The following is a 14,866-nucleotide window of genomic DNA, read 5'->3' as shown; positions in this document are numbered from 1 at the left end:
TGGCTGAACCGATTTTGACCAAACCAGTCGCATTCGACTTGGTTTAGGGTCCCATACGGTGCTATTGAATTGTTTGAAGTTTCGATAAGTAGTTCAAAAGTTATGTATAAAAATGTGTTTTCGCATATTTTCAGAAGTTGAATAAATGGCAGTAAACTGAACCAAACATCATCATGCTATACATCGTTAGTTAGGTAATTGAAAGACCTTTCCAACGAGTCCAAAACATTGATAATCTGGCAACCCTGTCTCGAGTTATAACTTCTTAAGTGATATTTATGTAATTTTTTGTAGCCGGATCTCACTTAAATGTATGTAAACAATGTCCAGATCCACCATCCGACCCATCATTGGTTAGGTAATCGAAAGACCTTTCCAACGAGTCTACAACATTCATAATCTGGCAACCCTGTCTCGAGTTCTGACCACTTAAGTGATATTTATGCACTATTTTTGTAGCTGGATCTCGCTTAAATGTATGTAAACAATGTCCGGATCCATCATCCAACCCATCGTTGGTAAGGTAATCAAAAGATCTTTCCAACAAGTATAAAACATTGAAGATCTGACAACCTTGTCTCGAGTTCTGACCACTTAAGTGATATTTATGCACTTTTTTTGTAGCCGGATCTCACTTAAATGTATGTAAACAATGTCCGGATCCATCATCCGACCCATCGTTGGTTAGGTAGTCAAATGACCTTTCCAACGAGCCTAAAACATTGAAGATCTGGCAACCCTGTCTCGAGTTCTGACCACTTAAGTGATAATCATGCACTATTTTTGTAGCTGGATCTCGCTTAAATGTATGTAAACAATGTCTGAATCCATCATCCAACCCATCGTTGGTTAGGTAATCAAAAGACCTTTCCAGCGAGTATAAAACATTGAAGATCTGGCAACCCTGTCTCGAGTTTTGACCACTTAAGTGATATTTATGTACTTTTTTGTAGCTGGAACTCACTTAAATGTATGTAAACAATGTCCGGATCCATCATCCGACCCATCGTTGGTAAGGTAATCAAAAGACCTTTCCAACGAGTCTATAACATTGATAATCTGGCAACCCTGTCTCGAGTTCTGACCACTTAAGTGATATTTATGCACCTTTTTTTTGTAGCTGGATCTCACTTAAATGTATGTAAACTATGTCCGGATCCATCATCTGATCCATCGTTGGTAAGGTAATTGAAAGGCCGAGTCTAAAACATTGAAGATCTGGCAACCCTATCTCGAGTTCTGACCACTTATTATGCAACGTATGAGCCCTTGAGTGATATGTGTGTTTTTTGTATTCCGGAACTTAACGAAATCAGACGAAATTTGTGTCCAAACCCATCATATCACATATCACCCATTGTTGGAAAATAGTGAGGAAGGCACCAACCACATAGGTGGATTAAGTTAGTTTTTCAAGTTATAGCCATTTTTAATTAACTTTTTTGAAAATAGTCAAGGTTTTTCATTTTTTTAAATAAGTGCACATGTTTGCCCATACTTTTTTGAAAAGCTGAGAAAATTCTCTATATTTTGCTTTTTTGAACTTTGTTGATACGACCCTAAGTTGCTGAGATATTTCCATGCAAATATATTAAAACAGGAAAATTGATTTTTTTTTAAAGTCTCAAACTACCCACCATTTTTAACGTCGATATCTCAGCAACTTATGGTCCGATTTACAATGTTGTATTATGAAACATTCGTGAAATTTTCCGAACTTTTCGAAAACAATATTTTCGCCATTTTCAAATCAAGACTAACATTTCAGAAGGGCGCAATATTGAATGTTTGGCCCTTCCGAAATGTTAGTCTAGATTTTAATAATATAAAAATACGAATGTTTCTTAATTAAACATTGTAAATCGGACCATCTCAAAATAATTAATTTTTGAAACTGTTATTAACAGCTCAACTTAATCTTAGATATCTGTTTATAATTTATAAATTTCAAATTCAATAAAAAAAATTAAATACTACTGACATTTCTTCTTTTGTTTCACATGCTGTTGTACTTTTTTCAAATGAACTCTGTTCATGTCAACTTGATTTTGGTTTCAGATTCCATCTAGCTCATTCAGAATAAAACCCCCAAACAGAGATTTCCCTTTTGTTTCAACCCAATGTCAGTAATGCAGGTTCAACCTGCATTCGACACAATCGACATCCAGCCAACCAACCAGCGTCAGTCAGAAGGGCCATAACCATTGAAAACTATTTTCTGTTGCAAAACCGCAATGCTTTTACAATTGGTTTGCCACAACTCCATTCCATCGCAAACACACACACACGTACCGCTCAAATGCTCAAATTGCAGTGGCCATCTTGGCAGCATTTCCGGGGCCCATCTATAGACTCGCATCACTGATTGAAACGAGCTGCTGTTGTTTCTCGGCAGAGAGCATTTCTTCAATTGAAAATCCAACAACCGGACAATGGTTTGGGAAATTGAAAGGGAAAGGACTCGCTGAGACTGACCTGTGAGTTGTGTGAAGAAATCCAACAACTTGTACCGAATGCATCCTGTGAGTTGTAGTACCACCGGAAGTAGACCTAAACCTTTCATTTTCACCAACCTAAAGCATGCTTGGGGTGTGTAAGTGTGTTTGTGAAACCAACAAAATACACTCCAAGTTCGAAGTAAAAGAACCTCAATGCATGTGTGGTGGGTCCAGTGTGTGTGGTTTGTGATCCCATTTGAGATGCGGTTGAGTTTATAAACTTTTGAAAGTAATCAGTCGGTTTTGCCAGGAAAAAGCTTATCAGCCAGAGTACACACCGGATTTGCACTACATGTGCTTGGTTTCACAGGAAGAGACACCAGCAAAGGGGACTTGGTTTACAGAAGGTAGTGACTAGAATGAGCATATTTGCACTTAAATTTATGATTTATTTTGCAGTTTTAGTCCCTTTAGTCCCGAGACATTCAAAACAGCATTTTAAGTTTTTATGCGACCTTTTGAGGGCTGTATCCAAAATCTCCGAATCCCACATTTCCTAATCCCATATCCCCAAAAATCATTTCCCCGAAAATTCCGCATCCCCAAAAATCATTTCCCCGAAAGGGCCACTTCCCCGAAAATTCCATACCCCCGAATGTCATTTAGCCGAATGACCATTTTGCCGAACTGTCGTTTTCCCGAATTGACAAATTCCCCAATGGTTACTTCCCCGATAATTCCATTTTCAAAATTTTATTGAAGCTGGAATTAACTGAATTCTTCGATCGTTCAATTGTGGACATAATACTTAATTGATCGCTACTTCCCAAAACCGCGCGTGCGTTGGCATTCGGGGAAATGGTCATTCGGTTATATGGCCATTCGGGGATATCGCCATTCGGGAAATGATTTTTAGGGGATATCGTCATTCGGGGATGTAGTTTTTCAGGGAAATTGTTTGTTCGGGGAAATGTCTTTTCGGGAATGTGGGTTTCGGGGAAATGTCATAGATTCCTTTTGAGATACATGGCTAGATTATTAAAAATTTCAGCTATTTTTCCTAAAAAGCCTTTCTAAATGCTATCTAATCATCTTTCATTTGCGTCCAAGACAGCTAAAATCGGTTGATTACGCGCCATGCGTCGTTAAGATTAAATGTGTTTTTTTTTTGACGAAATTATCCCTAATACGACGTAGGTCACCCTAATGGCAAAACAGAGAATACGGGTCTAATTATTTTCATTTTTTTGTGATTGTCTCCCCTACAACTTTGTAGAATATTCTTACACTAAAAAAATACCCAGCTATGTTACAAAAAACACAAATTTTCAATGTAAAATAAAAACGTTACTAAATCCACCCTCAGGTGGTTAGCACCTTCCTCACATTTAGAGGGTAATGCTATTCAAAATATATACAAAAGGGCGGACCATTCAGTGTTATTCATACCATCAGATTGGGTAGTCAGATCTTCATAATTCAGGGCACTTATGTGCTTATAACTTTTGATAGGGTTGTCAGATCTACAATCTATTGAACTCGTTGGAAAGATCTTTTGATTATCTATCCAACGACAAGTTGCATGATTAGTGTGGCTCACGGATATATGAAAAAGACAAAAGTGTGTGATTTCAAACGCCTCAGTTGGAATTTTCAAGCAATATGGCCCCAGAAGCTAGCCTGAAATTTTGAGCGCATTTGGTTAAGGTTTATTACTTCCACCATTTAGCTGAAATTATAATGGAATTTCAATGAATTTAAATTAATTTGAACATTTCTTCGAGAATGTTTTCCTTTACTCGATGACATTTTCTAAAACTAGAGATTTCTTATAGGTTTTGAACAGGGGAACAACTTTGTAGAACATCGCAAAGCGCTAGGAATTGATCCTGGTAAGTTACAGGTAAATTTTTAGAGCTTGTTATAATATTTTACCATGCCGCAAAAAATATTCTGTATCTTTTCGGGATTCATCTTAGCGCTAAACGATGTTTTACAAAGTTGTTACCCGGATCAAAACCTATTGGAAACCCAAGGTTAGTAAAATTTGATAGGGTCCTGGAAAACTTTCTCTAAGAAGAGGTAAAAAGTGATAAATTATAAAAAAAAATTAGAATAAATTATTAGAAGTTTCAAGCTAACTTCAAGTTAACTATGGGTCATTCCATCTGAAGCGGAACAGCATTTGAAAATTACCCTCTCCGATCCTGCTCAAATTTGGCAGAGCTGATGATACTATCAAAACATGCAAGAATCCCGAATTTCATCCAAATCGGACCACCCCCTCCATTTTTGTACCTCCCCAAAAAATCGACTTTTTGGCGATTTTTGACCAAACCTCCTAGTTTCAAACGGCGATAGCTCAGAAACCACAAATCTCAGAAAATCGGTCTTAGACTCAATTTTGAAGGAAATTGGACGTAGAATCCTTTTCCGTGATCAAAATGTTGATTAATTTATTTTTTCTACCTGTATTGCGCAATTGAAAACTTTAAACGGCCGTATCTCAAAACACCCCAACTTATTTTTTTTATTTGACCTCACCATCGTGTTCCCCGGCCAATTTTACATAAGAATCACTTATCGACAGAAATGAATATGTTTTGTTCCAGAGATATCGAATTTTAAAGTTATGTGTTTTCGAGATTACCTGCATTAGCTTCATTCGCCGCATCTGCTAGAAGCACACCTGGTCATTTATTGAAATAATATTTCATCATAAATAATCTTTATCAAATTGGGCAAAAAATAACTGTATAACACTGTAGGAAACTGGAGTTTAATCGCGAATGTTTATCTGTTAAAAACAATGAATGAAGTGAATTTCTGTGCTAACCCACAGGACAGAGCAATAACGACACACAGTAAAGGGCAGAATTGGATTCCGATGCAAAATGCAATTAATCACTGAACAATAAGTGCACGATACATTATTGAGTTAAAAATATGAATTAAAATGAATAAAATTTGTTGATACGTTGTACTCTAGTGAAGGACGATCACAAGTAGGAAAAGGATTTCTGTAAAGTATAAAACTGAAAAATGTAAGAAAATCACAAAGTTTGATCTGCTGCATAGCGGCTAATTCCCCAAATTTTGTTGCGATGATTTCGACATCGTCCGAACAACAGTGTTTTTTTTTTCTGTCATTCTTGGATTCTTGGAACACAATACGGCTGCTGTCCTCACGTATAAAGGATTTTTTTTAAATAAAATGTACCTTGACCAAAATCATCTTTCAATCAAATGGAGCTGGCTCACAATATAAAAATTGATTTAATATGATCAATCTTTTAACCCATAAATGAGATTTGCCAAATTATGGTAAAGTGTCAATAACAAACTATAATAATAATAATAATAAAGCAAGTTTTGGGGTTTTTGCTGAATGGTACTATTTTGCTACCGCCCATGATAAAAGCCCTAGTCATGGCCTCGGAGGTTCTCTAAAACGGTTAGCAACACGTAAATAAACGGTGCATTCAAAATAACCCAATAAATATTTTTTTCACAAAAATAGATTGATCAAGGTAGGGGAACAGCATCTAATTCCAGAATAATAATAATAATGTTCTTCTAATGTTGCCATATCAGCGCTTTGGCATTCAATTACAGCTGATTAAAAGCGTTTTCAACTGAAATCGAGTGATAAATAGCTCAATAAGAAAGAAGTGAACAAGCAAGTTTCTATCAAAAGTTTTGCAAAATTTGTTGTTTAAATAGTGAAAATCTCGGGTGAGTTTTCAAAAAGCCGTAAGAGCCACCGTGACCTCCGACACTAATATTTGTTTTTCTCCCAATTGTAACAAAATTTCATTTTTTTTTTCAGTTTGGGGCACTTGAGAAACGAGTTGATGAACAATCTTAAGCATTTTTTAAATTTGTTTTTTCGTAAGTAGGTCGGATACCGATGCAAAATAGGTTTTGTTTACCATTGGCAATTACGGCTTTTTGACTTAACCTGCCAAACATACGAGAATTTCCCCTATTAGCCATTTGAATAAATATTTGCGTAAAATTATAAAAAGATAAATTAAATTAACTATCTCCCAGAACACCAGGTAACAGTTATTGATCAGCCCGCCAGTGTGCTTCTAGCAGATGCGGCGAATGAAGCTAATGTAGGTAATCTCGAAAACACAAAACTTTAAAATTCGATATCTCTGGAACAAAACATATTCATTTCTGTCGATAAGTGATTCTTATGTAAAATTGGCCGGGGAATACGATGGTGAGGTCAAATAAAAAAAATAAGTTGGGGTGTTTTGAGATACGGCCGTTTAAAGTTTTCAATTGCGCAATACAGGTAGAAAAAATAAATTAATCTAAATTTTGATCACGAAAATGGATTCTACGTCCAATTTCCTTCAAAATTGAGTCTAAGACCGACCCTCTAAGATTTGTGGTTCCTGAGCTATCGCCGTTTGAAACTAGGAGGTTTGGTCAAAAATCGCCAAAAAGTCGATTTTTTGGGGAGGTACAAAAATGGAGGGGGTGGTCCGATTTGGATGAAATTCGGGATTCTTACATGTTTTGATAGTATCAACAGCTCTGCCAAATTTGAGCAGGATCGGAGAGGGTAATTTTCAAATTTGCACTTTTTCGTGCACAGTTGAGATGGAATGACCCATGGAAGTACTAAACATTAACCAAATGTGCTCACAATTTCATGCTAGCTTCTGGGGCCGAAACGAAACTATTGGCACTACGCCCCCCGGGGCATGGCCTTCCTCTAACGTGGGATTTCTGCTCCAGCGCCTCTGACGAGACAGGAGAAACCGGGACCGACGTTTTACTTCACCATCCGATAGAAGCTCAGTGGATAAGGCGGGAATCGAACCCGCGTCTCATAGCATCATCGGGATCGGCAGCCGAAGCCGCTACCCCTGCGCCACGAGACCCACCAGCTTCTGGGGCCATATTACTTGAATATTCCAATAGAGGCGTCCGAAATTAAACACTTTTGTCTTTTTCATATACCCGTGAGCCACGCTATTGCATGCTAGATCCGGACAACTTTTTTGTCAAAATATCTGAGATCCAGCATTCAAAAAGTTCATAAATAACACTTTAGTGCTTATACCTTTTAATAGGGTTGTCAGATCTGCAATCTATTAAACTCGTTGGAAAGGTCTTTTGAATGCCTTTCTAAAAATGTATAACATGACAGGGTTTCTTACAAAATCCACCCTTTTTACAATTTTCGGGACTTTTGTTAAAATCGTTTTTTAACATAACTTTTGAAGTACTTAACTAAACTTTATAATTTTCAATAGAGACTTATAGGACCCCAAAGTGGATCGAATGAGACCAAAACGTCCAAACCGGGTTAGCCAGTGCCGAATAATCCAGGGCAATTTTTTTTGCTCAGCATTTGATTCTGCGTCGACATGTATACGTGAAGGTGAGTCTAGGGGGAAGAATTTAGTTTTTCGAGTGATTTTATAGTCTTACCTCGGTAAGGTGAGGAAGGCAAAAAAATACCCTTCTGGGTTATTGCAGATTCAATAAATTCATTAATTGTTCCAATAATTTTTGTAGTCGAGTAACGAAAAATGGCAACATTTTTGCTGAGATATTGCCATGCAAAGGTTAAAAAACAGGAAAATTGATGTTTTCCAAGTCTCACCCAAACAACTCACCATTTTCTAACGTAGATATCTCAGCAACTAATGGTTCGCTTTACAATGTTAAAATATGAAACATTCGTGAAATTTTCCAATCTTTTCGAAAAAAATATTTAAAAAAAATTTAAACTAAGAGTAACATTTTCAAAGGGCGTCATATTGAATATTAGACCCTTTCAAAATGTTAGTATTTATACAAAAATATTGAAAATATTTTTTCGAAAAGATCGAAAAATTTCACGAATGTTTCCTATTTTAACATTGTAAATTGGACCATTGCTTACAGAGATATCGACGTTAGAAAATGGTGGGTTGTTTTGGTGAGACTTGGAAAACATTTTTCTGTTTATAAACCTTTGCATAGCAATATTTCAGCAACTAAGGGTCTTATCAACAAAGTTCAAAAAAACAAAACGAAGAGAATTTTCTCAGCTAATCAAAAATATTTTTTTTTTTCAAAAATGGGCAAACATGTGCACTCATTTTAAAAACTGAAAAAGTGCGACCATTTTCAAAAAAGTTACCTAAAAATGGCTTTAACTTAAAAACGGAGCACTTCATCAAAATTTCACTAAAGAACTTTTTGATTGCAAATTGGATTTTACATCGAAAAATGAAGTTGAAAAATTTTTGCGAACAATATTTTGATTTTTTGAAAAAAATCTGTATTGATTCAAAAAATTAAAAATAGTGTTTTTTGCAAATCAAGTTTTAGTGACAAAAAGTTAAATATAAAATCAACAAAAAAAATTTTACCGTGTATCATTTTTTCAGTGTAGTCTATATTCATAACTACAACTATGCCGAAGACATCAAATCGATCAAAAAAATCCTTCAAAAGATACAGGTTTTTGAATTTTCTTACATCGTTTTTGTATGGACAGCTACCAAATTTGTATGGAAAATTATATGGACAAACTAATGATGCAAAATGGCTTCTTTGGGCATACCAAAGACACAAAAAAAGTGTCAGTCGGATTAAAAAATACAAAAATTAAAATTCTAAAAAAAAATACTGATTTCGTAGAGAATTGCTCTCTTGTTAAAATCTGATTTCAGGTATTCAAATTATATGTTAAAGTCAAATGTACCATCACAAAAGTTGCTGAAATCAATGTTTATATTAAGTTAACTAAGTTTATAATCTTTTTAACAAAACACATAAAAAAAATTGGTAAAATTATTAAAAACTCACAATTTTGCATAGAATTCGTTAAAACTAGTTTTGATAGTAAAATTATTGATTCCTATTGCATTTCAAACTGAATTCAAAGCACGAATCGGAAGTTTTCACATTTTATATGAAATTTATCCTACTGAAAATGACTATCAATTTGAAGATTTTTTCCAATTCTATATCGAAAACTCATAATATTTATTATTTACAAACATATTTAACCTTCTCTTAGTGATAAATTGTCCAAAGAATCCGAAAATGCATTCCGTTTTCCAATTCGAATTCATGTTCATTGAGAAACTCATGACAATTTGAGAATATTAAAATAATGCTACACATCAAAATTTTCAAATTTCAAGTTAACTAACTTTTCAAAATTATGTGAAAACTTCTTCTGAAATTACTTTGAACACTTTTCTTCCACGGTCACTATGATTTAATTGCATTCCGTACGTATTTAATTTGTACTCTTCCTCCTTTGACACAAAATTTCTATCTTATCACTGATTCAGTCCGCAAATTATTGAAAAATACCTCTTTTTTCGCATGTTCAAAAATGAAAGGTGTCGTACCTCGTATTCGTGATCAAAGACAAAAGTTACCCCTAAGGACAAAGTTTCATGCAAATCGAAGAGGGATCGGGGCAACTTTTCCCGATTTCGTGTGAGTTGGTAGAGATTAAGCCATTTATGTTTGGTTTATTAAATTAAATAACCAACTGAAAAAGCCTTACAAAAAAATACAATTATCTCCTCAGTTAACTTATATGCCGTAAATTTTACTTCTTACAGCAGATTACTGTTTCTCCCACTTCTACGATGTTGTTGTTTGTGTTTATCTCAATGACACAAATTGGTTTTTCCATGTTCCTTAACGTTAAAACAAAACTCACTTACTCCCTAACATGCATTCAAAATGTTCGCAATAAACATGCAAATTTTTAATGCTTATTCACTTTTCAACGACTCGCACACTTTGTATCGCCCCCCTCCTCAAACACGACCTCAAGTTAGGAGGAAAACAAAATACCCCACTCTTAAACCTAAGAGGGAGGGAGGGGACACAGAATATTCCGCGTTACACGCAACGCATACACTAAAATAAAATAGCTTACAAATGTGAAATACTAATCGCGGAACCTTTTTCACCACCCTCGTGTCCCCTCGAGCCACAAAACGCCAAGAAGCAACAACAACAAAAAGTACAAAGTGCTCGTGACTAAACTTCCTCCCGAGATTATGATGTCATCCCTAGTAACATTTTTAAACTTACAAGTTTTATCATGGTTCTGAAAACCCTCATACGGCCTAAATAGGCTTTTATGGCCTACATAAAACCTAAAATGTTACTAGGGATCCGTTGCCATTAGAAAAAAAGGTTTTCCGTTCCCCCTTTTTGGGAAGGTAAAAAGTAAGACGAGGGCCGCCGGTTTAAGCCTCGCGAAATAAAAGGAAATAACAAATTTTAATATTTTATTAAACGCCCCCTTTTTACACTTCTTTTTTGGGCGACCGGCCATTCCGGTGGCATGGTGGACGCACGGGTTTAAGGTTGGTATTTGGCCAAATCGTAACCAGTTTGTCGCCGGAAAGAAGGGCGTGGAAGCGTTTGGGAGGGCCTTCTGTTTCGATTGCCCGGAGGGGGTCAGGTCGTTCTGTCAAAGGATTGGGGTAATATTTATTTATTTAACTCCCTCAGTTGCAGCTTTTTAGGGGATGGCGGAGTTTGAAAGAGTAAGAAGTAAGAAGTAAGAAGTAAGAAGTAAGAAGTAAGAAGTAAGAAGTAAGAAGTAAGAAGTAAGAAGTAAGAAGTAAGAAGTAAGAAGTAAGAAGTAAGAAGTAAGAAGTAAGAAGTAAGAAGTAAGAAGTAAGAAGTAAGAAGTAAGAAGTAAGAAGTAAGAAGTAAGAAGTAAGAAGTAAGAAGTAAGAAGTAAGAAGTAAGAAGTAAGAAGTAAGAAGTAAGAAGTAAGAAGTAAGAAGTAAAAAGTAAAAAGTAAAAAGTAAAAAGTAAGAAGTAAGAAGTAAGAAGTAAGAAGTAAGAAGTAAGAAGTAAGAAGTAAGAAGTAAGAAGTAAGAAGTAAGAAGTAAGAAGTAAGAAGTAAGAAGTAAGAAGTAAGAAGTAAGAAGTAAGAAGTAAGAAGTAAGAAGTAAGAAGTAAGAAGTAAGAAGTAAGAAGTAAGAAGTAAGAAGTAAGAAGTAAGAAGTAAGAAGTAAGAAGTAAGAAGTAAGAAGTAAGAAGTAAGAAGTAAGAAGTAAGAAGTAAGAAGTAAGAAGTAAGAAGTAAGAAGTAAGAAGTAAGAAGTAAGAAGTAAGAAGTAAGAAGTAAGAAGTAAGAAGTAAGAAGTAAGAAGTAAGAAGTAAGAAGTAAGAAATAAGAAGTAAGAAGTAAGAAGTAAGAAGTAAGAAGTAAGAAGTAAGGAATTTTGGTTTTAAAATTTGTAGTATTATTTTAATAAAATTGTTTTTTTTTCCAGAATCTATAAAAACAATTATTTAAACCTCCAACAAAAATCTAACTTCAATTCCCTTGCATCACAAAACGGAACCGATTGCTTCCGGAATGTTACCATTTTCTACGCACCAACCAGTTCGTGGACACCGTCGTTGACGATAAACGCGTAGGACAACACTTCAAGCCCGAAAAAGTAAGTGAGTTGCGGACCAGGAGCTGCCAAGTTATGTATTGTAAACATTTTCCACCATTTCTCTCGACCTTCCTCTGCCAGCTGACTTTCGACCGAGGTTCTTCACGTGCGCCTTTTTTTGCGGGCTGCTCTTTTTGGCCCCAAGGATCCAAAGTCCAGTCTCGCAAAGTGCCCAGGTTGAAAAAAAGGTGTACTCCGCCCTCATAAATATTTATGATGCCAACCGGCTGGTGGGGGAGGGGGGCTGGGTGGGGTGGACAAAGTAATTTGTTTAAGGAGAGTGAAATTATTTTTGATATGGCAGTATTTCTTTGGACAGCAGTGTCTGGCTTCGAGAAAAAAAGGTTGGTGAAGCTTTTTCACGGGTCGAAGGACGACTTACCACGTTGATGCTGTTGATTTTTCATGTTATTATCTTGTTCTTTGGAGCGTCCCTCGGCTGATGGTCTTCCAGCGGAAAGTTGGGGGCTTTTTGTCGGTCTGGGGCATGATGGACGAGGCTCTTTATGTTAACAAATTATTCCAACCTGCTTATCATCTGTTGAAGCACTTGTCCAATGATGGAAGACGCTGAAATTAAGTACTGTGGTTTGTTTGAATCATATTTTGGTTAACGACTTTGCCACATAAAATATGGCTTGTGATAACGTTCAAATATGATCCATTAATTGATATTACTATTAAGTATTATTATCAACTGATTGAATTCAACACAGAAGATATTGAAACAAAGGAAGTTTTATGTGGTTAAACTACGGTTGATGAGTAGTTAGCACCTTAGAACTGTGACAATCATTGTCTGTAAACTTACAAAAGATACAATCTGCAACTCGTGTTAATTTGAGCGCAAATGCTCGACTTCTAAACAAGTTCAACTCAACCGTTCACTGATAGCTTCACTTCTGATGAACTAACCTTTTGTTAAATCAAATCTGCACCTAGTCCTAATGACCAGAATCTATCCTACGACCAACCACAGACAGTATAAATGAATCCCCACCCTGCTAGGCCATATCTCTATCCAAAAGATGTAAATCTTCCAAGAACACATCCATCCCTTACACAAGACTTTTATGTCCGACGACCTCCCTTCAACGCCCAGCACCGGAACCCTTTCCTCATTTGCATTTGGATTTTCCACACAAGTAGCTTCTACAACTCAATCTCGGCAGAAGAACACTCACTTCCCCCGTCGGTTACACACCTTTTACCACGTGTCCCACGTGTATCTCGTTCCTCTTCCCTTACCCAGTGGTAATGCAATGCCGAAAGGATGCCGGAGCCCCCAAGAGTCCATTCCAGGGGAAGTTCTTATCAGATAAATCTTTCCAAATAAAGATCTCCAACATCCAACGCCAAGGAGCAAACCACGAGCCAGCAGTGGAGGGGGCACCGTGGAGGGCCGGTTTTGGCAAAATCAGCATTTAGATGAGTGGCTGCTGCTGTGGGTGTAGTTGGCCAGATATAAGCTCTTCCTGCTCACAATTCCATCAAGCCGGAGATCCCACGGAGGACCGTGTGTTGGGGTGGGGTTGAGCAAATTTGCGCAGCCTTTGAAATCGTTGAAAATTTCATTTGTTTTCTAACAAATGCATTAAAAATTAAGCCATGACGAAAATAAATAGTCATGGCACGAATTCAAAATGTATAAACATTCCAATACTCTAGCACAAAATTTCGGCCGCAATTTTGGATTGCAAATCCCATTTTTTTGCACAGCAAAAATAAGTTGCATTTAGGAATGTTGAAAATTTGGTAGGTTGAATATTACCTCTTTTTTGAGTGATATTACCTAAAAAAATTGTAAAAATGTGAACGTGATAAATATTCACCAGAAACTCTTGAAAATTCATCACTTTCTGATGTAATATTACAAATTTCGTTGACACTTAGCGGTAAAGTCCAAATATTTAATGAACCCTTCGAAATGCGTCATTTCAAGAGAACAAAAAAAAACAACAAAGAGCCTGAATAGATTTTGCTTTGTTTGCGAGTTTGCCGATAACAAGTTTGCTAGTTTGGCAAATTGTCGAATAAGAAAAAGTCACAGTAAAAAAATAATTCAAATTAGGAAGGTGTTATTTTGGATGGTTAAATATAACCTCTTTAAAAATCTTATTTTACATCAATTCAGACCGAAAAAGTGACATTTCAGTAGAAAAATGGCAAAATTACACATTTTTGGATGTAAAATTACACATTTTTTGTGACATAAAAAATGTACCCCTTCCCAGATCAATATTGCCATGACTTTTATTTACTTTGTACGAGTATGATTGTTTGTTTGTTTGTCATAGTCTATAACCTCCTTGAGCAACTGGTTTTCTAAAGTATTTTTTAGAAGAAGCTTTCTTAATAACAAATTGGTGGGCTTTTTAAAAAATATTTCAAGAAAAAATAACAGTTTTAAAACGCAAAACTAAGCTTGCCTATAACTTGATAACGGTGTTTATTAACCTAAAATTGCCTTGTTATTTTCAAATTGTCATAATAAAAAGAAAAACAAAAAAAATGATTCGGTTCCCGAGCAGACGGAAATAACTTGGGAAGATTTGTTCGAAGAATAACTTAAACTATTATTGTGTTGTTATTGCAATAACAAACCAATAACACAGAAGGAATCATGAAGGAATAACAAGATTTGTTATTTTGTGCGGAGAGGTGGAGCAGCATAATAACAAAAAATGTTATTGAACTGGTATGTCTCCATAACAAAAAAATTATTGTTTTGGTTTATTTCTCGGATTAGTTTTCAAAAAGCCGTAAGAGCCATTGGTAAACAAAGTCCTTTTTGCATCGGTATTCGACCTACTTACGAAAAATCAATATTAATAATGCTCGAAATTGTTCATCTACACGTCCTTCAAGTGCCAAGTTCAAGTAAATGATTTTTGTTTTATTTTCGAGAAAAACGAAAATTAGTGTCAGAGGTCACGGTGGCTCTTACGGCTTTTTGAAAACTCACCCGAGATTTGTAATT

This window comes from Culex pipiens, chromosome 3 (genome assembly GCF_016801865.2).
Source record: "Culex pipiens pallens isolate TS chromosome 3, TS_CPP_V2, whole genome shotgun sequence".
Taxonomy (NCBI): domain Eukaryota; kingdom Metazoa; phylum Arthropoda; class Insecta; order Diptera; family Culicidae; genus Culex; species Culex pipiens.
The sequence above is the reverse complement of the archived record's forward strand: the minus strand, read 5'-3'. Positions refer to the sequence as shown.